The following is a 22757-nucleotide window of genomic DNA, read 5'->3' as shown; positions in this document are numbered from 1 at the left end:
CCACAGAGAGAGAGAACACCCACAGAGAGAGAGAGCACCCACAGAGAGAGAGAGCACCCACAGAGAGAGAGCACCCACAGAGAGAGCACCCACAGAGAGAGAGAGCACCCACAGAGAGAGAGAGCACCCACAGAGAGAACACCCACAGAGAGAGAGAGCACCCACAGAGAGAGAGAACACCCACAGAGAGAGAGAGCACCCACAGAGAGAGAGCACCCACAGAGAGAGCACCCACAGAGAGAGAGCACCCACAGAGAGAGAGAACATTCACAGAGAGAGCACCCACAGAGAGAACACCCACAGAGAGAGAGCACCCACAGAGAGAGAGAGCACCCACAGAGAGAGAGAGCACCCACAGAGAGAGCACCCACAGAGAGAGAGAGCACCCACAGAGAGAGAGAGCACCCACAGAGAGAGAGAGCACCCACAGAGAGAGCACCCACAGAGAGAGAGAGCACCCACAGAGAGAGAGAGCACCCACAGAGAGAGAGCACCCACAGAGAGAGAGAGCACCCACAGAGAGAGAGAGCACCCACAGAGAGAGAGAGCACCCACAGAGAGAGAGAGCACCCACAGAGAGAGAGAGCACCCACAGAGAGAGAGAGCACCCACAGAGAGAGAGCACCCACAGAGAGAGAGAGCACCCACAGAGAGAGAGAGCACCCACAGAGAGAGAGAACACCCACAGAGAGAGAGAGCACCCACAGAGAGAGAGAGCACCCACAGAGAGAGAGCACCCACAGAGAGAGCACCCACAGAGAGAGAGAGCACCCACAGAGAGAGAGAGCACCCACAGAGAGAACACCCACAGAGAGAGAGAGCACCCACAGAGAGAGAGAACACCCACAGAGAGAGAGAGCACCCACAGAGAGAGAGCACCCACAGAGAGAGCACCCACAGAGAGAGAGCACCCACAGAGAGAGAGAACATTCACAGAGAGAGCACCCACAGAGAGAACACCCACAGAGAGAGAGCACCCACAGAGAGAGAGAGCACCCACAGAGAGAGAGAGCACCCACAGAGAGAGCACCCACAGAGAGAGAGAGCACCCACAGAGAGAGAGAGCACCCACAGAGAGAGAGAGCACCCACAGAGAGAGCACCCACAGAGAGAGAGAGCACCCACAGAGAGAGAGAGCACCCACAGAGAGAGAGCACCCACAGAGAGAGAGAGCACCCACAGAGAGAGAGAGCACCCACAGAGAGAGAGAGCACCCACAGAGAGAGAGAGCACCCACAGAGAGAGCACCCACAGAGAGAGAGAGCACCCACAGAGAGAGAGAGCACCCACAGAGAGAGAGAGCACCCACAGAGAGAGAGAGCACCCACAGAGAGAGAGCACCCACAGAGAGAGAGCACCCACAGAGAGAGAGCACCCACAGAGAGAGAGCACCCACAGAGAGAGAGAGCACCCACAGAGAGAGCACCCACAGAGAGAGAGAGCACTCACAGAGAGAGAGCACCCACAGAGAGAGAGAGCACCCACAGAGAGAGAGAGCACCCACAGAGAGAGAGAGCACCCACAGAGAGAGAGAGCACCCACAGAGAGAGAGCACCCACAGAGAGAGAGAGCACCCACAGAGAGAGAGCACCCACAGAGAGAGAGAGCACCCACAGAGAGAGAGAGCACCCACAGAGAGAGAGAGCACCCACAGAGAGAGAGAGCACCCACAGAGAGAGAGCACCCACAGAGAGAGAGCACCCACAGAGAGAGAGAGCACCCACAGAGAGAGCACCCACAGAGAGAGAGAGCACTCACAGAGAGAGAGCACCCACAGAGAGAGAGAGCACCCACAGAGAGAGAGCACACCCACAGAGAGAGAGAGCACCCACAGAGAGAGAGAGCACCCACAGAGAGAGAGCACCCACAGAGAGAGCACCCACAGAGAGAGAGAGCACCCACAGAGAGAGAGCACCCACAGAGAGAGAGAACATTCACAGAGAGAGCACCCACAGAGAGAGAGAGCACCCACAGAGAGAGAGAGCACCCACAGAGAGAGAGAGCACCCACAGAGAGAGAGAGCACCCACAGAGAGAGAGAGCACCCACAGAGAGAGAGCACCCACAGAGAGAGAGAGCACCCACAGAGAGAGAGAACACCCACAGAGAGAGAGAGCACCCACAGAGAGAGAGCACCCACAGAGAGAGCACCCACAGAGAGAGAGAGCACCCACAGAGAGAGAGAGCACCCACAGAGAGAACACCCACAGAGAGAGAGAGCACCCACAGAGAGAGAGCACCCACAGAGAGAGCACCCACAGAGAGAGAGCACCCACAGAGAGAGAGAGCACCCACAGAGAGAGAGAGCACCCACAGAGAGAGAGAGCACCCACAGAGAGAGCACCCACAGAGAGAGAGAGCACCCACAGAGAGAGAGAGCACCCACAGAGAGAGAGAGCACCCACAGAGAGAGCACCCACAGAGAGAGAGAGCACCCACAGAGAGAGAGAGCACCCACAGAGAGAGAGCACCCACAGAGAGAGAGAGCACCCACAGAGAGAGAGAGCACCCACAGAGAGAGAGAGCACCCACAGAGAGAGAGCACCCACAGAGAGAGAGCACCCACAGAGAGAGAGAGCACCCACAGAGAGAGAGCACCCACATAGAGAGAGAGCACTTACAGAGAGAGAGCACCCACAGAGAGAGAGAGCACCCACAGAGAGAGCACCCACAGAGAGAGAGCACCCACAGAGAGAGAGAACATTCACAGAGAGAGCACCCACAGAGAGAACACCCACAGAGAGAGAGCACCCACAGAGAGAGAGAACATTTACAGAGAGAGCACCCACAGAGAGAGAGAACCCACAGAGAGCGAGAGCACCCACAGAGAGAGAGAGCACCCACAGAGAGAGAGAGAGCACCCACAGAGAGAGAGAGCACCCACAGAGAGAGCACCCACAGAGAGAGAGAGAGACCCACAGAGAGAGAGCACCCACAGAGAGAGAGAGCACCCACAGAGAGAGCACCCACAGAGAGAGAGAGCACTCACAGAGAGAGAGAGCACCCACAGAGAGAGAGAGCACCCACAGAGAGAACACCCACAGAGAGAGAGAGCACCCACAGAGAGAGAGAACACCCACAGAGAGAGAGAGCACCCACAGAGAGAGAGCACCCACAGAGAGAGAGCACCCACAGAGAGAGAGAGCACCAATGCACACACTCCTTTATAATATATATTGTTGTTGTTGTTGTTGTTGTTGTTGTTGTTGCCCTCAGAATATGTTTGTGATGAAGGTGAACATGAGATGTTTCAGATGTTGGACACTTCTTGAATAAACCTCTTTAACTCTGTGTGTTCCGTCATTCAGGCTTTTCTCTTAAAACTCTTAGAGCCCCCAGGGAGGAGCCCCCAGGGAGGAGCCCCCAGGGAGGAGGCCCCAGGGAGGAGGCCCCAGGGAGGAGGCCCCAGGGAGGAGGCCCCAGGGAGGAGCCCCCAGGGAGGAGGCCCCAGGGAGGAGGCCCCAGGGAGGAGCCCCCAGGGAGGAGGCCCCAGGGAGGAGCCCCCAGGGAGGAGCCCCCAGGGAGGAGGCCCCAGGGAGGAGGCCCCAGGGAGGAGGCCCCAGGGAGGAGGCCCCAGGGAGGAGCCCCCAGGGAGGAGGCCCCAGGGAGGAGGCCCCAGGGAGGAGCCCCCCGGGAGGAGCCCCCAGGGAGGAGGCCCCAGGGAGGAGGCCCCAGGGAGGAGCCCCCAGGGAGGAGCCCCAGGGAGGAGCCCCCAGGGAGGAGCCCCAGGGAGGAGCCCCCAGGGAGGAGCCCCCAGGGAGGAGCCCCCAGGGAGGAGGCCCCAGGGAGGAGGCCCCAGGGAGGAGCCCCCAGGGAGGAGGCCCCAGGGAGGAGGCCCCAGGGAGGAGGCCCCAGGGAGGAGGCCCCAGGGAGGAGGCCTCAGGGAGGAGCCCCCAGGGAGGAGCCGCCAGGGAGGAGCCCCCAGGGAGGAGGCCCCAGGGAGGAGCCCCCAGGGAGGAGCCCCCAGGGAGGAGGCCCCAGGGAGGAGGCCCCAGGGAGGAGCCCCCAGGGAGGAGCCCCCAGGGAGGAGCCCCCAGGGAGGAGGCCCCAGGGAGGAGCCCCCAGGGAGGAGCCCCCAGGGAGGAGGCCCCAGGGAGGAGCCCCCAGGGAGGAGGCCCCAGGGAGGAGGCCCCAGGGAGGAGGCCCCAGGGAGGAGCCCCCAGGGAGGAGCCCCCAGGGAGGAGGCCCCAGGGAGGAGCCCCCAGGGAGGAGCCCCCAGGGAGGAGGCCCCAGGGAGGAGGCCCCAGGGAGGAGGCCCCAAGGAGGAGCCCCCAGGGAGGAGCCCCCAGGGAGGAGCCCCCAGGGAGGAGGCCTCAGGGAGGAGCCCCCAGGGAGGAGGCCCCAGGGAGGAGCCCCCAGGGAGGAGGCCCCAGGGAGGAGCCCCCAGGGAGGAGCCCCCAGGGAGGAGGCCTCAGGGAGGAGCCCCCAGGGAGGAGGCCCCAGGGAGGAGCCCCCAGGGAGGAGCCCCCAGGGAGGAGGCCCCAGGGAGGAGGCCCCAGGGAGGAGGCCCCAGGGAGGAGGCCTCAGGGAGGAGCCCCCAGGGAGGAGCCCCCAGGGAGGAGGCCTAAGGGAGGAGCCCCCAGGGAGGAGCCCCCAGGGAGGAGCCCCCAGGGAGGAGGCCCCAGGGAGGAGGCCCCAGGGAGGAGCCCCCAGGGAGGAGCCCTTTATAACACTCTGAGGTGTGTCTTTAGAGCTTTATGCACCCTGAGGTGTGTCTTTAGAGCTTTATAACACTCTTAGGTGTTTCTTTAGAGCTTTGTAAACTCTGAGGTGTGTGCGTTTAGAGCTTTTTACCACTCTGAGGTGTGTCTTTAGAGCTTTATGCACCCTGAGGTGTGTCTTTAGAGCTTCGTAACACTCTGAGGTGTGTCTTTAGAGCTTTATACCACTCTCAGGTGTGTTTTAGAGCTTTATATACTCTGAGGTGTGTCTTTAGAGCTTTATACACTCTGAGGTGTGTCTTAAGAGCTTTATAAGACTCTGAGGTGTGTCTTTAGAGCTTTATACACTCTGAGGTGAGTCTTTAGAGCTTTATACACTCTGAGGTGTGTCTTTAGAGCTTTATAACACTCTGAGATGTGTTTTTAGAGCTTTATAAGACTCTGAGGTGTGTCTTTAGAGCTTTATAACACTCTGAGGTGTGTCTTTAGAGCTTTATAACACTCTGAGGTGTGTCTTTAGAGCTTTATACCACTCTGAGGTGTGTCTTTAGAGCTTTATACACTCTAAGGTGTGTCTTTAGAGCTTTATACACACTGAGGTGTGTCTTAAGAGCTTTATAACACTCTGAGGTGTGTCTTTGGAGCTTTATAACACTCTGAGGTGTGTCTTTAGAGCTTTTTACACTCTGAGGTGAGTCTTTAGAGCTTTATACACTCTGAGGTGTGTCTTTAGAGCTTTATAACACTCTGAGATGTGTTTTTAGAGCTTTATAAGACTCTGAGGTGTGTCTTTAGAGCTTTATAACACTCTGAGGTGTGTCTTTAGAGCTTTATAACACTCTGAGGTGTGTCTTTAGAGCTTTATACCACTCTGAGGTGTGTCTTTAGAGCTTTATACACTCTAAGGTGTGTCTTTAGAGCTTTATACACACTGAGGTGTGTCTTAAGAGCTTTATAACACTCTGAGGTGTGTCTTTGGAGCTTTATAACACTCTGAGGTGTGTCTTTAGAGCTTTTTACACTCTGAGGTGAGTCTTTAGAGCTTTATACACTCTGAGGTGTGTCTTTAGAGCTTTATACCACTCTCAGGTGTGTCTTTAGAGCTTTAAAATACTCTGAAGTGTGTCTTAAGAGCTTTGGAAACTCGGAGGTGTGTCTTTAGAGCTTTATAACACTCTGAGGTGTGTCTTTAGAGCTTTATACACTCTAAAGTGTGTCTTTAGAGCTTTATAAACTCTGAGGTGTGTCTTTAGAGCTTTATAACACTATGAAGTGTGTCTTTAGAGCTTTATAACACTCTGAGGTGTGTCTTTAGAGCTTTATAACACTCTTATGTCTGTGTTTAGAGCTTTAGAACACTCTGAGGTGTGTCTTTAGAGCTTTATAACACTCTAAGGTGTGTCTTTAGAGCTTTATACCACTCTGAGGTGAGTCTTTAGAGCCTTACACACTCTGAGGTGCGTCTTTAGAGCTTTATACACTCTGAGATGTGTCTTTAGAGCTTTAAAAAAATCTGAGGTGTGTCTTTAGAGCTTTATACACTCTGAGGTGTGTCTTTTGAGCTTTATAACACTCTGAGGTGTGTCTTTAGAGCTTTATACACTCTGAGGTGAGTCTTTAGAGCTTTATACCAATCTGAGGTGTGTTTTAGAGCTTTATAACACTCTGAGGTGTGTCTTTATAGCTTTATAAGACTCTGAGGTGTGTCTTTAGAGCTTTATAACACTCTGAGGTGTGTCTTTAGAGCTTTATACACTCTGAGGTGTGTCTTTAGAGCTTTATACCACTCTGAGATGTGTTTTTAGAGCTTTATAAGACTCTGAGGTGTGTCTTTTGAGTTTTATACACTCTGATGTGTGTCTTTAGAGCTTTTTACACTCTGAGGTGAGTCTTTAGAGCTTTATACACTCTGAGGTGTGTCTTTAGAGCTTCTTAACCCTCTGAGGTGTGTCTTTAGAGCTTTATAACACTCTGAGGTGTGTCTTTAGAGCTTTATAACACTCTGAGGTGTGTCTTTAGAGCTTTATGCACTCTGAGGTGAGTCTTTAGAGCTTTATACACTCTGAGGTGTGTCTTTAGAGCTTTATACACTCTAAAGTGTGTCTTTAGAGCTTTATAAAGTCTAAGGTGTGTCTTTAGAGCTTTATACACTCTGAGGTGTGTTTTTAGAGCTTTATAACAATCTGAGGTGTGTCTTTAGAGCTTTATAACACTCTGATGTGTGTGTTTAGAGCTTTATAACACTTTGAGGTGTGTCTTTAGAGCTTTATAACACTCTGAGGTGTGTCTTTAGAGCATTATACACTCTAAAGTGTGTCTTTAGAGCTTTATAAAGTCTAAGGTGTGTCTTTAGAGCTTTATACACTCTGAGGTGTGTCTTTAGAGCTTTATATAACAATCTGAGGTGTGTCTTTAGAGCTTTATAACACTCTGATGTGTGTTTAGAGCTTTAAAACACTCTGAGGTGTGTCTTTAGGGCTTCATACACGCTAAAGTGTGTCTTTAGAGCTTTCTATACTCTGAGGTGTGTTTTTAGAGCTTTTTAACACTCTGAAGTGTGTCTTTAGAGCTTTGGAAACTCTGAGGTGTGTCTTTAGAGCTTTATACACTCTAAAGTGTGTCTTTAGAGCTTTGGAAACTCTGAGGTGTGTCTTTAGAGCTTTATAACACTCTGAGGTGTGTCTTTAGAGCTTTATACACTCTGAAGTGTGTCTTTAGAGCTTTCTAAACTCTGAGGTATGTCTTTAGAGCTTTATACACTCTGAGGTGTGTCTTTAGAGCTTTATAACACTCTGAGGTGCGTCTTTAGAGCTTTATACCACTCTGAGGTGTGTCTTTAGAGCTTTATACACTCTAAGGTGTGTCTTTAGAGCTTTATACACACTGAGTTGTGTCTTTAGAGCTTTGTACACTCTGATGTGTGTCTTTAGAGCTTTATAACACTCTGAGGTGTGTCTTTTGAGCTGTATAACACTCTGAGGTGTGTCTTTAGAGTTTTATAACACTCTTAAATGTGTTTTTAGAGCTTTATAAGATTCTGAGGTGTGTCTTTAGAGCTTTATACACTCTGAGGTGAGTCTTTAGAGCTTTATACACTCTGAGGTGTGTCTTTAGAGCTTCATAACCCTCTGAGGTGTGTCTGTAGAGCTCTATAAGACTCTCAGGTGTGTCTTTAGAGCTTTATAACACTCATAGGTGTTTCTTTAGAGCTTTGTAAACTCTGATGTGTGTGTTTCGAGCTTTTTACCACTCTGAGGTGTGTCTTTAGAGCTTTATACACTCTAAGGTGTGTCTTTAGAGCTTTATACACACTGAGGTGTGTCTTAAGAGCTTTATAACACTCTGAGGTGTGTCTTTAGAGCTTTATAACACTCTGAGGTGTGTCTTTAGAGCTTTTTACACTCTGAGGTGAGTCTTTAGAGCTTTATACACTCTGAGGTGAGTCTTTAGAGCTTTATACACTCTGAGGTGTGTCTTTAGAGCTTCTTAACCCTCTGAGGTGTGTCTTTAGAGCTTTATAACACTCTGAGGTGTGTCTTTAGAGCTTTATACACTCTGAGGTGAGTCTTTAGAGCTTTAAACCACTCTCAGGTGTGTCTTTAGAGCTTTATAACACTCTGAGGTGTCTCTTTAGAGCTTTATAACACTCTTAGGTGTTTCTTTAGAGCTTTGTAAACTCTGAGGTATGTGCGTTTAGAGCTTTTTACCACTCTGAGGTGTGTCTTTAGAGCTTTATAACACTCTGAGGTGTGTCTTTAGAGCTTTATAACACTCTTAGGTGTTTCTTTAGAGCTTTGTAAACTCTGAGGTGTGTGCGTTTAGAGCTTTTTACCACTCTGAGGTGTGTCTTTAGAGCTTTATACACTCTGAGGTGTGTCTTTAGAGCTTTATACCACTCTCAGGTGTGTTTTAGAGCTTTATATACTCTGAGGTGTGTCTTTAGAGCTCTATACACTCTAAAGTGTGTCTTTAGAGCTTTATACACTCTGAGGTGTGTCTTAAGAGCTTTATAAGACTCTGAGGTGTGTCTTTAGAGCTTTATACACTCTGAGGTGAGTCTTTAGAGCTTTATACACTCTGAGGTGTGTCTTTAGAGCTTTATAACACTCTGAGATGTGTTTTTAGAGCTTTATAAGACTCTGAGGTGTGTCTTTAGAGCTTTATACACTCTGAGGTGAGTCTTTAGAGCTTTATGCACTCTGAAGTGTGTCATTAGAGCTTCATAACACTCTGAGGTGTGTCTTTTGAGCTTTATACACTCTGAGGTGAGTCTTTAGAGCTTTATGCACTCTGAAGTGTGTCTTTAGAGCTTCATAACACTCTGAGGTTTGTCTTTAGAGCTTTAGAACACTCTGAGGTGTGTCTTTAGAGCTTTATACCACTCTCAGGTGTGTCTTAAGAGCTTTAAAATACTCCGATGTGTGTTTTTAGAGCTTTTTAACACTCTGAAGTGTGTCTATAGAGCTTTATAACACTCTGAGGTGTGTCTTTAGAGCTTTGTACACTCTGATGTGTGTCTTTAGAGCTTTATACACTCTAAAGTGTGTCTTTAGAGCTTTCTAAACTCTGAGGTGTGTCTTTATAGCTGTATAACACTCTGAGGTGTATCTTTAGAGCTTTATAACACTCTGAGGTGTGTCTTTAGAGCTTTATACACTCTGAGGTGAGTCTTTAGAGCTTTAAACCACTCTCAGGTGTGTCTTTAGAGCTTTATAACACTCTGAGGTGTCTCTTTAGAGCTTTATAACACTCTTAGGTGTTTCTTTAGAGCTTTGTAAACTCTGAGGTGTGTGCGTTTAGAGCTTTTTACCACTCTGAGGTGTGTCTTTAGAGCTTTATGCACCCTGAGGTGTGTCTTTAGAGCTTCATAACACTCTGAGGTGTGTCTTTAGAGCTTTATACCACTCTCAGGTGTGTTTTAGAGCTTTATAAAGTCTAAGGTGTGTCTTTAGAGCTTTATACACTCTAAAGTGTGTCTTTAGAGCTTTATACACTCTGAGGTGTGTTTTTAGAGCTTTATAACACTCTGATGTGTGTTTTAGAGCTTTATATACTCTGGGGTGTGTCTTTAGAGCTTTATACACTCTAAGGTGTGTCTTTAGAGCTTTATACACTCTGAGGTGTGTCTTTAGAGCTTTATAAAGTCTAAGGTGTGTCTTTAGAGCTTTATACACTCTGAGGTGTGTCTTTAGAGCTTTATAACAATCTGAGGTGTGTCTTTAGAGCTTTATAACACTCTGAGGTGTGTCTTTAGAGCTTTATACACTCTAAAGTGTGTCTTTAGAGCTTTATAAAGTCTAAGGTGTGTCTTTAGAGCTTTATACACTCTGAGGTGTGTCTTTAGAGCTTTATAACACTCTGAGGTGTGTCTTTAGAGCTTTATAACACTCTGAGGTGTGTCTTTAGAGCTTTATACACTCTGAGGTGTGTCTTTAGGGCTTCATACACTCTAAAGTGTGTCTTTAGAGCTTTCTATACTCTGAGGTGTGTTTTTAGAGCTTTTTAACACTCTGAAGTGTGTCTTTAGAGCTTTGGAAACTCTGAGGTGTGTCTTTAGAGCTTTATAACACTCTGAGGTGTGTCTTTAGAGCTTTATACTCTCTAAAGTTTGTCTTTAGCTTTATACACTCTGAGGTGAGTCTTTAGAGCTTTATACACTCTGAGGTGTGTCTTTAGAGCTTTATACCACTCTCAGGTGTGTCTTTAGAGCTTTAAAATACTCTGAAGTGTGTCTTTAGAGCTTTGGAAACTCTGAGGTGTGTCTTTAGAGCTTTATAACACTCTGAGGTGTGTCTTTAGAGCTTTATACACTCTAAAGTGTGTCTTTAGAGCTTTATAAAGTCTAAGGTGTGTCTTTAGAGCTTTATACACTCTGAGGTGTGTCTTTAGAGCTTTATAACAATCTGAGGTGTGTCTTTAGAGCTTTATAACACTCTGATGTGTGTTTAGAGCTTTAAAACACTCTGAGGTGTGTCTTTAGGGCTTCATACACTCAAAAGTGTGTCTTTAGAGCCTTCTATACTCTGAGGTGTGTTTTTAGAGCTTTTTAACACTCTGAAGTGTGTCTTTAGAGCTTTGGAAACTCTTAGGCGTGTCTTTAGAGCTTTATAACACTCTGAGGTGTGTCTTTAGAGCTTTATACACTCTAAAGTGTGTCTTTAGAGCTTTATAAACTATGAGGTGTGTCTTTAGAGCTTTATAACACTATGAAGTGTGTCTTTAGAGCTTTATAACACTCTGAGGTGTGTCTTTAGAGTTTTATAACACTCTGAGGTGTGTCTTTAGAGCTTTATAACACTCTGAGGTGTGTGTTTAGAGCTTTAGAACACTCTGAGGTGTGTCTTTAGGGCTTCATACACTCTAAAGTGTGACTTTAGAGCTTTCTAAACTCTGAGGTGAGTCTTTAGGGCTTCATACACTCTAAAGTGTGTCTTTAGAGCTTTATACCACTCTGAGGTGAGTCTTTAGGGCTTCATACACTCTAAAGTGTGTCTTTAGAGCTTTCTAAACTCTGAGGTGTGTCTTTAGAGCTTTATACACTCTGAGATGTGTCTTTAGAGCTTTATACACTCTGAGGTGAGTCTTTAGAGCTTTATACACTCTGAGGTGAGTCTTTAGAGCTTTATACACTCTGAGGTGTGTCTTTAGAGCTCTATAAGACTCTGATGTATGTCTTTAGAGCTTTAAACCACTCTCAGGTGTGTCTTTAGAGCTTTATAACACTCTGAGGTGTCTCTTTAGAGCTTTATAACACTCATAGGTGTTTCTTTAGAGCTTTGTAAACTCTGATGTGTGTGTTTAGAGCTTTTTACCACTCTGAGGTGTGTCTTTAGAGCTTTATACACTCTAAGGTGTGTCTTTAGAGCTTTATACACACTGAGGTGTGTCTTAAGAGCTTTATACACTCTAAGGTGTGTCTTTAGAGCTTTATACACACTGAGGTGTGTCTTAAGAGCTTTATAACACTCTGAGGTGTGTCTTTAGAGCTTTATACACTCTAAAGTGTGTCTTTAGAGCTTTATAAAGTCTAAGGTGTGTCTTTAGAGCTTTATACACTCTGAGGTGTGTCTTTAGAGCTTTATAACAATCTGAGGTGTGTCTTTAGAGCCTTATAACACTCTGATGTGTGTTTAGAGCTTTAAAACACTCTGAGGTGTGTCTTTAGGGCTTCATACACTCTAAAGTGTGTCTTTAGAGCTTTCTATACTCTGAGGTGTGTTTTTAGAGCTTTTTAACACTCTGAGGTGTGTCTTTAGAGCTTTATACACTCTAAAGTGTGTCATTAGAGCTTTATAAACTCTGAGGTGTGTCTTTAGAGCTTTATAACACTATGAAGTGTGTCTTTAGAGCTTTATAACAGTCTGAGGTGTGTCTTTAGAGCTTTATAACACTCTGATGTGTGTGTTTAGAGCTTTAGAACACTCTGAGGTGTGTCTTTAGAGCTTTATAACACTCTGATGTGTGTGTTTAGAGCTTTAGAACACTCTGAGGTGTGTCTTTAGGGCTTCATACACTCTAAAGTGTGTCTTTAGAGCTTTCTAAACTCTGAGGTGTGTCTTTAGAGCTTTATAACACTCTGAGGTGTGTCTTTAGAGCTTTATAACACTCTGAGGTGTGTCTTTAGAGCTTTATACCACTCTGAGGTGAGTCTTTAGAGCCTTATACACTCTGAGGTGTGTCTTTAGAGCTTTATAACACTCTGAGGTGTGTCTTTAGAGCTTTATACCACTCTGAGGTGAGTCTTTAGAGCCTTAAACACTCTGAGGTGTGTCTTTAGAGTTTTATAACACTCTGAAATGTGTCTTTAGAGCTCTATAAGACTCTGAGGTATGTCTTTAGAGCTTTAAACCACTCTCAGGTGTGTCTTTAGAGCTTTATAACACTCTGAGGTGTCTCTTTAGAGCTTTATAACACTCATAGGTGTTTCTTTAGAGCTTTGTAAACTCTGATGTGTGTGTTTAGAGCTTTTTACCACTCTGAGGTGTTTCTTTAGAGCTTTATACACTCTAAGGTGTGTCTTTAGAGCTTTATACACACTGAGGTGTGTCTTAAGAGCTTTATAACACTCTGAGGTGTGTCTTTAGAGCTTTATAACACTCTGAGGTGTGTCTTTAGAGCTTTTTACACTCTGAGGTTAGTCTTTAGAGCTTTATACACTCTGAGGTGTGTCTTTAGAGCTTTACACCACTCTCAGGTGTGTCTTTAGAGCTTTATAACAATCTGAGGTGTGTCTTTAGAGCTTTATAAAACTCTGATGTGTGTTTAGAGCTTTATAACACTCTGAGGTGTGTCTTTAGAGCTTTATAACACTCTGAGGTGTGTCTTTAGAGCTTTTTACACTCTGAGGTGAGTCTTTAGAGCTTTATACACTCTGAGGTGTGTCTTTAGAGCTTTACACCACTCTCAGGTGAGTCTTTAGAGCTTTATACACTCTGAGGTGTGTCTTTAGAGCTTTACACCACTCTCAGGTGTGTCTTTAGAGCTTTAAAATACTCTGAAGTGTGTCTTTAGAGCTTTGGAAACTCTGAGGTGTGTCTTTAGAGCTTTATAACACTCTGAGGTGTGTCTTTAGAGCTTTATAACACTCTAAAGTGTGTCTTTAGAGCTTTATAACACTCTGAGGTGTGTCTTTAGGGCTTCATACACTCTAAAGTGTGTCTTTAGAGCTTTCTAAACTCTGAGGTGTGTCTTTAGAGCTTTATAACACTCTGAGGTGTGTCTTTAGAGCTTTATAACACTCTGATGTGTGTGTTTAGAGCTTTAGAACACTCTGAGGTGTGTCTTTAGGGCTTCATACACTCTAAAGTGTGTATTTAGAGCTTTCTAAACTCTCAGGTGTGTCTTTAGAGCTTTATAACACGCTGAGGTGTGTCTTTAGAGCTTTATACCACTCTGAGGTGAGTCTTTAGAGCCTTATACACTCTGAGGTGTGTCTTTAGAGCTTTATACACTCTGAGGTGTGTCTTTAGAGCTTTAAAAAAATCTGAGGTGTGTCTTTAGAGCTTTGTAATCTCTGAGGTGTGTCTTTTGAGCTGTATAACACTCTGAGGTGTGTCTTTAGAGCTTTATACACTCTGAAGTGTGTCTTTAGAGCTTTATAACACTCTGAGGTGTGTCTTTAGAGCTTTATACACTCTGAGGTGTGTCTTTAGAGCTTTATAACACTCTGAGGTGTCTCTTTAGAGCTTTATAACACTCTTAGGTGTTTCTTTAGAGCTTTGTAAACTCTGAGGTGTGTGCGTTTAGAGCTTTTTACCACTCTGAGGTGTGTCTTTAGAGCTTCGTAACACTCTGAGGTGTGTCTTTAGAGCTTTATACAACTCTCAGGTGTGTTTTAGAGCTTTATATACTCTGAGGTGTGTCTTTAGAGCTCTATACACTCTAAAGTGTGTCTTTAGAGCTTTATACACTCTGAGGTGTGTCTTAAGAGCTTTATAACACTCTGAGGTGTGTCTTTAGAGCTTTATTACACTATGAGGTGAGTCTTTAGAGCTTTATACACTCTGAGGTGAGTCTTTAGAGCTTTATACACTCTGAGGTGTGTCTTTAGAGCTCTATAAGACTCTGAGGTATGTCTTTAGAGCTTTAAACCACTCTCAGGTGTCTCTTTAGAGCTTTATAACACTCATAGGTGTTTCTTTAGAGCTTTGTAAACTCTGATGTGTGTGTTTAGAGCTTTTTACCACTCTGAGGTGTGTCTTTAGAGCTTTATACACTCTAAGGTGTGTCTTTAGAGCTTTATACACACTGAGGTGTGTCTTAAGAGCTTTATACACTCTAAGGTGTGTCTTTAGAGCTTTATACACACTGAGGTGTGTCTTAAGAGCTTTATAACACTCTGAGGTGTGTCTTTAGAGCTTTATACACTCTAAAGTGTGTCTTTAGAGCTTTATAAAGTCTAAGGTGTGTCTTTAGAGCTTTATACACTCTGAGGTGTGTCTTTAGAGCTTTATAACAATCTGAGGTGTGTTTAGAGCTTTACAACACTCTGAGGTGTGTCTTTAGGGCTTCATACACTCTAAAGTGTGTATTTAGAGCTTTCTATACTCTGAGGTGTGTTTTTAGAGCTTTTTAACACTCTGAGGTGTGTCTTTAGAGCTTTATACACTCTAAAGTGTGTCTTTAGAGCTTTATAAACTCTGAGGTGTGTCTTTAGAGCTTTATAACACTATGAAGTGTGTCTTTAGAGCTTTATAACAGTCTGAGGTGTGTCTTTAGAGCTTTATAACACTCTGATGTGTGTGTTTAGAGCTTTAGAACACTCTGAGGTGTGTCTTTAGAGCTTTATAACACTCTGATGTGTGTGTTTAGAGCCTTATACACTCTGAGGTGTGTCTTTAGAGCTTTATACACTCTGAGGTGTGTCTTTAGAGCTTTAAAAAAATCTGAGGTGTGTCTTTAGAGCTTTGTAATCTCTGAGGTGTGTCTTTTGAGCTGTATAACACTCTGAGGTGTGTCTTTAGAGCTTTATACACTCTGAAGTGTGTCTTTAGAGCTTTATAACACTCTGAGGTGTGTCTTTAGAGCTTTATACACTCTGAGGTGTGTCTTTAGAGCTTTATAACACTCTGAGGTGTCTCTTTAGAGCTTTATAACACTCTTAGGTGTTTCTTTAGAGCTTTGTAAACTCTGAGGTGTGTGCGTTTAGAGCTTTTTACCACTCTGAGGTGTGTCTTTAGAGCTTCGTAACACTCTGAGGTGTGTCTTTAGAGCTTTATACAACTCTCAGGTGTGTTTTAGAGCTTTATATACTCTGAGGTGTGTCTTTAGAGCTCTATACACTCTAAAGTGTGTCTTTAGAGCTTTATACACTCTGAGGTGTGTCTTAAGAGCTTTATAACACTCTGAGGTGTGTCTTTAGAGCTTTATTACACTATGAGGTGAGTCTTTAGAGCTTTATACACTCTGAGGTGAGTCTTTAGAGCTTTATACACTCTGAGGTGTGTCTTTAGAGCTCTATAAGACTCTGAGGTATGTCTTTAGAGCTTTAAACCACTCTCAGGTGTCTCTTTAGAGCTTTATAACACTCATAGGTGTTTCTTTAGAGCTTTGTAAACTCTGATGTGTGAGTTTAGAGCTTTTTACCACTCTGAGGTGTGTCTTTAGAGCTTTATACACTCTAAGGTGTGTCTTTAGAGCTTTATACACACTGAGGTGTGTCTTAAGAGCTTTATACACTCTAAGGTGTGTCTTTAGAGCTTTATACACACTGAGGTGTCTTAAGAGCTTTATAACACTCTGAGGTGTGTCTTTAGAGCTTTATACACTCTAAAGTGTGTCTTTAGAGCTTTATAAAGTCTAAGGTGTGTCTTTAGAGCTTTATAACACTCTGATGTGTGTTTAGAGCTTTACAACACTCTGAGGTGTGTCTTTAGGGCTTCATACACTCTAAAGTGTGTCTTTAGAGCTTTCTATACTCTGAGGTGTGTTTTTAGAGCTTTTTAACACTCTGAGGTGTGTCTTTAGAGCTTTATACACTCTAAAGTGTGTCTTTAGAGCTTTATAAACTCTGAGGTGTGTCTTTAGAGCTTTATAACACTGTGAAGTGTGTCTTTAGAGCTTTATAACAGTCTGAGGTGTGTCTTTAGAGCTTTATAACACTCTGATGTGTGTGTTTAGAGCTTTAGAACACTCTGAGGTGTGTCTTTAGAGCTTTATAACACTCTGATGTGTGTGTTTAGAGCTTTAGAACACTCTGAGGTGTGTCTTTAGGGCTTCATACACTCTAAAGTGTGTCTTTAGAGCTTTCTAAACTCTGAGGTGTGTCTTTAGAGCTTTATAACACTCTGAGGTGTGTCTTTAGAGCTTTATAACACTCTGAGGTGTGTCTTTAGAGCTTTATACCACTCTGAGGTGAGTCTTTAGAGCCTTATACACTCTGAGGTGTGTCTTTAGAGCTTTATAACACTCTGAGGTGTGTCTTTAGAGCTTTATACCACTCTGAGGTGAGTCTTTAGAGCCTTAAACACTCTGAGGTGTGTCTTTAGAGTTTTAGAACACTCTGAAATGTGTCTTTAGAGCTCTATAAGACTCTGAGGTATGTCTTTAGAGCTTTAAACCACTCTCAGGTGTGTCTTTAGAGCTTTATAACACTCTGAGGTGTCTCTTTAGAGCTTTATAACACTCATAGGTGTTTCTTTAGAGCTTTGTAAACTCTGATGTGTGTGTTTAGAGCTTTTTACCACTCTGAGGTGTTTCTTTAGAGCTTTATACACTCTAAGGTGTGTCTTTAGAGCTTTATACACACTGAGGTGTGTCTTAAGAGCTTTATAACACTCTGAGGTGTGTCTTTAGAGCTTTATAACACTCTGAGGTGTGTCTTTAGAGCTTTTTACACTCTGAGGTGAGTCTTTAGAGCTTTATACACTCTGAGGTGTGTCTTTAGAGCTTTACACCACTCTCAGGTGTGTCTTTAGAACTTTAAAATACTCTGAAGTGTGTCTTTAGAGCTTTGGAAACTCTGAGGTGTGTCTTTAGAGCTTTATACACTCTGAGGTGTGTCTTTAGAGCTTTATAACAATCTGAGGTGTGTCTTTAGAGCTTTATAACACTCTGATGTGTGTTTAGAGCTTTAAAACACTCTGAGGTGTGTCTTTAGGGCTTCATACACTCTAAAGTGTGTCTTTAGAGCTTTTTACACTCTGAGGTGAATCTTTAGAGCTTTAAACACTCTAAAGTGTGTCTTTAGAGCTTTATAAAGTCTAAGGTGTGTCTTTAGAGCTTTATACACTCTGAGGTGTGTCTTTAGAGCTTTATAACAATCTGAGGTGTGTCTTTAGAGCTTTATAAAACTCTGATGTGTGTTTAGAGCTTTATAACACTCTGAGGTGTGTCTTTAGAGCTTTATAACACTCTGAGGTGTGTCTTTAGAGCTTTTTACACTCTGAGGTGAGTCTTTAGAGCTTTATACACTCTGAGGTGTGTCTTTAGAGCTTTACACCACTCTCAGGTGTGTCTTTAGAGCTTTAAAATACTCTGAAGTGTGTCTTTAGAGCTTTGGAAACTCTGAGGTGTGTCTTTAGAGCTTTATAACACTCTGAGGTGTGTCTTTAGAGCTTTATACACTCTAAAGTGTGTCTTTAGAGCTTTATAACACTCTGAGGTGTGTCTTTAGGGCTTCATACACTCTAAAGTGTGTCTTTAGAGCTTTCTAAACTCTGAGGTGTGTCTTTAGAGCTTTATAACACTCTGAGGTGTGTCTTTAGAGCTTTATAACACTCTGATGTGTGTGTTTAGAGCTTTAGAACACTCTGAGGTGTGTCTTTAGGGCTTCATACACTCTAAAGTGTGTATTTAGAGCTTTCTAAACTCTGAGGTGTGTCTTTAGAGCTTTATAACACTCTGAGGTGTGTCTTTAGAGCTTTATAACACGCTGAGGTGTGTCTTTAGAGCTTTATACCACTCTGAGGTGAGTCTTTAGAGCCTTATACACTCTGAGGTGTGTCTTTAGAGCTTTATACACTCTGAGGTGTGTCTTTAGAGCTTTAAAAAAATCTGAGGTGTGTCTTTAGAGCTTTATAACACTCTGAGGTGTGTCTTTAGAGTTTTATAACACTCTGAAATGTGTTTTTAGAGCTTTATAAGATTCTGAGGCGTGTCTTTAGAGCTTCATAACCCTCTGAGGTGTGTCTTTAGAACTTTATAACACTCTTAGGTGTTTCTTTAGAGCTTTGTAATCTCTGAGGTGTGTCTTTTGAGCTGTATAACACTCTGAGGTGTGTCTTTAGAGCTTTATACACTCTGAAGTGTGTCTTTAGAGCTTTATAACACTCTGAGGTGTGTCTTTAGAGCTTTATACACTCTGAGGTGTGTCTTTAGAGCTTTATAACACTCTGAGGTGTCTCTTTAGAGCTTTATAACACTCTTAGGTGTTTCTTTAGAGCTTTGTAAACTCTGAGGTGTGTGCGTTTAGAGCTTTTTACCACTCTGAGGTGTGTCTTTAGAGCTTCGTAACACTCTGAGGTGTGTCTTTAGAGCTTTATACAACTCTCAGGTGTGTTTTAGAGCTTTATATACTCTGAGGTGTGTCTTTAGAGCTCTATACACTCTAAAGTGTGTCTTTAGAGCTTTATACACTCTGAGGTGTGTCTTAAGAGCTTTATAACACTCTGAGGTGTGTCTTTAGAGCTTTATTACACTATGAGGTGTGTCTTTAGAGCTTTATACACTCTGAGGTGAGTCTTTAGAGCTTTATACCAATCTGAGGTGTGTCTTTAGAGCTTTATACACTCTGAGGTGTGTCTTAAGAGCTTTATAACACTCTGAGGTGTGTCTTTATAGCTTTATAAGACTCTGAGGTGTGTCTTTAGAGCTTTGGAAACTCTGAGGTGTGTCTTTAGAGCTTTATAACACTCTGAGGTGTGTCTTTAGAGCTTTATACACTCTAAAGTGTGTCTTTAGAGCTTTATAACACTCTGAGGTGTGTCTTTAGGGCTTCATACACTCTAAAGTGTGTCTTTAGAGCTTTCTAAACTCTGAGGTGTGTCTTTAGAGCTTTATAACACTCTGAGGTGTGTCTTTAGAGCTTTATAACACTCTGATGTGTGTGTTTAGAGCTTTAGAACACTCTGAGGTGTGTCTTTAGGGCTTCATACACTCTAAAGTGTGTATTTAGAGCTTTCTAAACTCTGAGGTGTGTCTTTAGAGCTTTATAACACTCTGAGGTGTGTCTTTAGAGCTTTATAACACGCTGAGGTGTGTCTTTAGAGCTTTATACCACTCTGAGGTGAGTCTTTAGAGCCTTATACACTCTGAGGTGTGTCTTTAGAGCTTTATACACTCTGAGGTGTGTCTTTAGAGCTTTAAAAAAATCTGAGGTGTGTCTTTAGAGCTTTATAACACTCTGAGGTGTGTCTTTAGAGTTTTATAACACTCTGAAATGTGTTTTTAGAGCTTTATAAGATTCTGAGGCGTGTCTTTAGAGCTTCATAACCCTCTGAGGTGTGTCTTTAGAACTTTATAACACTCTTAGGTGTTTCTTTAGAGCTTTGTAATCTCTGAGGTGTGTCTTTTGAGCTGTATAACACTCTGAGGTGTGTCTTTAGAGCTTTATACACTCTGAAGTGTGTCTTTAGAGCTTTATAACACTCTGAGGTGTGTCTTTAGAGCTTTATACACTCTGAGGTGTGTCTTTAGAGCTTTATAACACTCTGAGGTGTCTCTTTAGAGCTTTATAACACTCTTAGGTGTTTCTTTAGAGCTTTGTAAACTCTGAGGTGTGTGCGTTTAGAGCTTTTTACCACTCTGAGGTGTGTCTTTAGAGCTTCGTAACACTCTGAGGTGTGTCTTTAGAGCTTTATACAACTCTCAGGTGTGTTTTAGAGCTTTATATACTCTGAGGTGTGTCTTTAGAGCTCTATACACTCTAAAGTGTGTCTTTAGAGCTTTATACACTCTGAGGTGTGTCTTAAGAGCTTTATAACACTCTGAGGTGTGTCTTTAGAGCTTTATTACACTATGAGGTGTGTCTTTAGAGCTTTATACACTCTGAGGTGTGTCTTTAGAGCTTTATACACTCTGAGGTGTGTCTTAAGAGCTTTATAACACTCTGAGGTGTGTCTTTATAGCTTTATAAGACTCTGAGGTGTGTCTTTAGAGCTTTATACACTCTGAGGTGAGTCTTTAGAGCTTTATACACTCTGAGGTGTGTCTTTAGAGCTTTATAACACTCTATGATGTGTTTTTAGAGCTTTATAAGACTCTGAAGTGTGTCTTTAGAGCTTCATAACACTCTGAGGTGTGTCTTTAGAGCTTTAGAACACTCTGAGGTGTGTCTTCAGAGCTTTATACCACTCTCAGGTTTGTCTTTAGAGCTTTAAAATACTCCGATGTGTGTTTTTAGAGCTTTTTAACACTCTGAAGTGTGTCTATAGAGCTTTGGAAACTCTGAGGTGTGTCTTTAGAGCTTTATAACACTCTGAGGTGTGTCTTTAGAGCTTTATAACAGTCTGAGGTGTGTCTTTAGAGCTTTGTACACTCTGATGTGTGTCTTTAGAGCTTTATACACTCTAAAGTGTGTCTTTAGAGCTTTCTAAACTCTGAGGTGTGTCTTTATAACTTTATAACACTCTGAGGTGTATCTTTAGAGCTTTATAACACTCTGAGGTGTGTCTTTAGAGCTTTATACACTCTGAGGTGAGTCTTTAGAGCTTTAAACCACTCTCAGGTGTGTCTTTAGAGCTTTATAACACTCTGAGGTGTCTCTTTAGAGCTTTATAACACTCTTAGGTGTTTCTTTAGAGCTTTGTAAACTCTGAGGTGTGTGCGTTTAGAGCTTTTTACCACTCTGAGGTGTGTCTTTAGAGCTTTATACACTCTGAGGTGTGTCTTTAGAGCTTTATACACACTGAGGTGTGTCTTTAGAGCTTTATAACACTCTTAGGTGTTTCTTTAGAGCTTTGTAAACTCTGAGGTGTGTGCGTTTAGAGCTTTTTACCACTCTGAGGTGTGTCTTTAGAGCTTTATACCACTCTCAGGTGTGTTTTAGAGCTTTATATACTCTGAGGTGTGTCTTAAGAGCTTTATAACACTCTGAGGTGTGTCTTTAGAGCTTTGTACACTCTGATGTGTGTCTATAGAGCTTTATACACTCTAAAGTGTGTCTTTAGAGCTTTCTAAACTCTGAGATGTGTCTTTATAGCTTTATAACACTCTGAGGTGTATCTTTAGAGCTTTATAACACTCTGAGGTGTGTCTTTAGAGCTTTATACACTCTGAGGTGAGTCTTTAGAGCTTTAAACCACTCTCAGGTGTGTCTTTAGAGCTTTATAACACTCTGAGGTGTCTCTTTAGAGCTTTATAACACTCTTAGGTGTTTCTTTAGAGCTTTGTAAACTCTGAGGTGTGTGCGTTTAGAGCTTTTTACTACTCTGAGGTGTGTCTTTAGAGCTTTATACCACTCTCAGGTGTGTTTTAGAGCTTTATATACTCTGAGGTGTGTCTTAAGAGCTTTATAACACTCTGAGGTGTGTCTTTAGAGCTTTATACCAATCTGAGGTGAGTCTTTAGAGCTTTATACCAATCTGAGGTGTGTTTTAGAGCTTTATATACTCTGGGTGTGTCTTTAGAGCTTTATACACTCTGAGATGTGTCTTAAGAGCTTTATAAGACTCTGAGGTGTGTCTTTTGAGCTTTATACACTCTGAGGTGAGACTTTAGAGCTTTATGCACTCTGAAGTGTGTCTTTAGAGCTTCATAACACTCTGAGGTGTGTCTTTAGAGCTTTTGAACACTCTGAGGTGTGTCTTTAGAGCTTTATACCACTCTCAGGCGTGTCTTTAGAGCTTTAAAATACTCCAATGTGTGTTTTTAGAGCTTTTTAACACTCTGAGGTGTGTCTTTAGAGCTTTATAACAGTCTGAGGTGTGTCTTTAGAGCTTTGTACACTCTGATGTGTGTCTTTAGAGCTTTATACACTCTAAAGTGTGTCTTTAGAGCTTTCTAAACTCTGAGGTGTGTATTTATAGCTTTATAACACTCTGAGGTGTGTCTTTAGAGCTTTATCCACTCTGAGGTGAGTCTTTAGAGCTTTAAACCACTCTCAGGTGTGTCTTTAGAGCTTTATAACACTCTGAGGTGTCTCTTTAGAGCTTTATAACACTCTTAGGTGTGTCTTTAGAGCTTTATAACAGTCTGAGGTGTGTCTTTAGAGCTTTGTACACTCTGATGTGTGTCTTTAGAGCTTTATACACTCTAAAGTGTGTCTTTAGAGCTTTCTAAACTCTGAGGTGTGTATTTATAGCTTTATAACACTCTGAGGTGTGTCTTTAGAGCTTTATCCACTCTGAGGTGAGTCTTTAGAGCTTTAAACCACTCTCAGGTGTGTCTTTAGAGCTTTATAACACTCTGAGGTGTCTCTTTAGAGCTTTATAACACTCTTAGGTGTTTCTTTAGAGCTTTGTAAACTCTGAGGTGTGTGCGTTTAGAGCTTTTTACCACTCTGAGGTGTGTCTTTAGAGCTTTATGCACCCTGAGGTGTGTCTTTAGAGCTTCGTAACACTCTGAGGTGTGTCTTTAGAGCTTTATACCACTCTCAGGTGTGTTTTAGAGCTTTAAAATACTCCGATGTGTGTTTTTAGAGCTTTTTAACACTCTGAAG

Source organism: Eucyclogobius newberryi, unplaced genomic scaffold, assembly GCF_026437365.1.
Source record: "Eucyclogobius newberryi isolate DKJ021-1_F unplaced genomic scaffold, fEucNew1.0.hap1 SCAF_3, whole genome shotgun sequence".
Classification (NCBI taxonomy): Eukaryota; Metazoa; Chordata; class Actinopteri; order Gobiiformes; family Gobiidae; genus Eucyclogobius; species Eucyclogobius newberryi.
The sequence above is the reverse complement of the archived record's forward strand: the minus strand, read 5'-3'. Positions refer to the sequence as shown.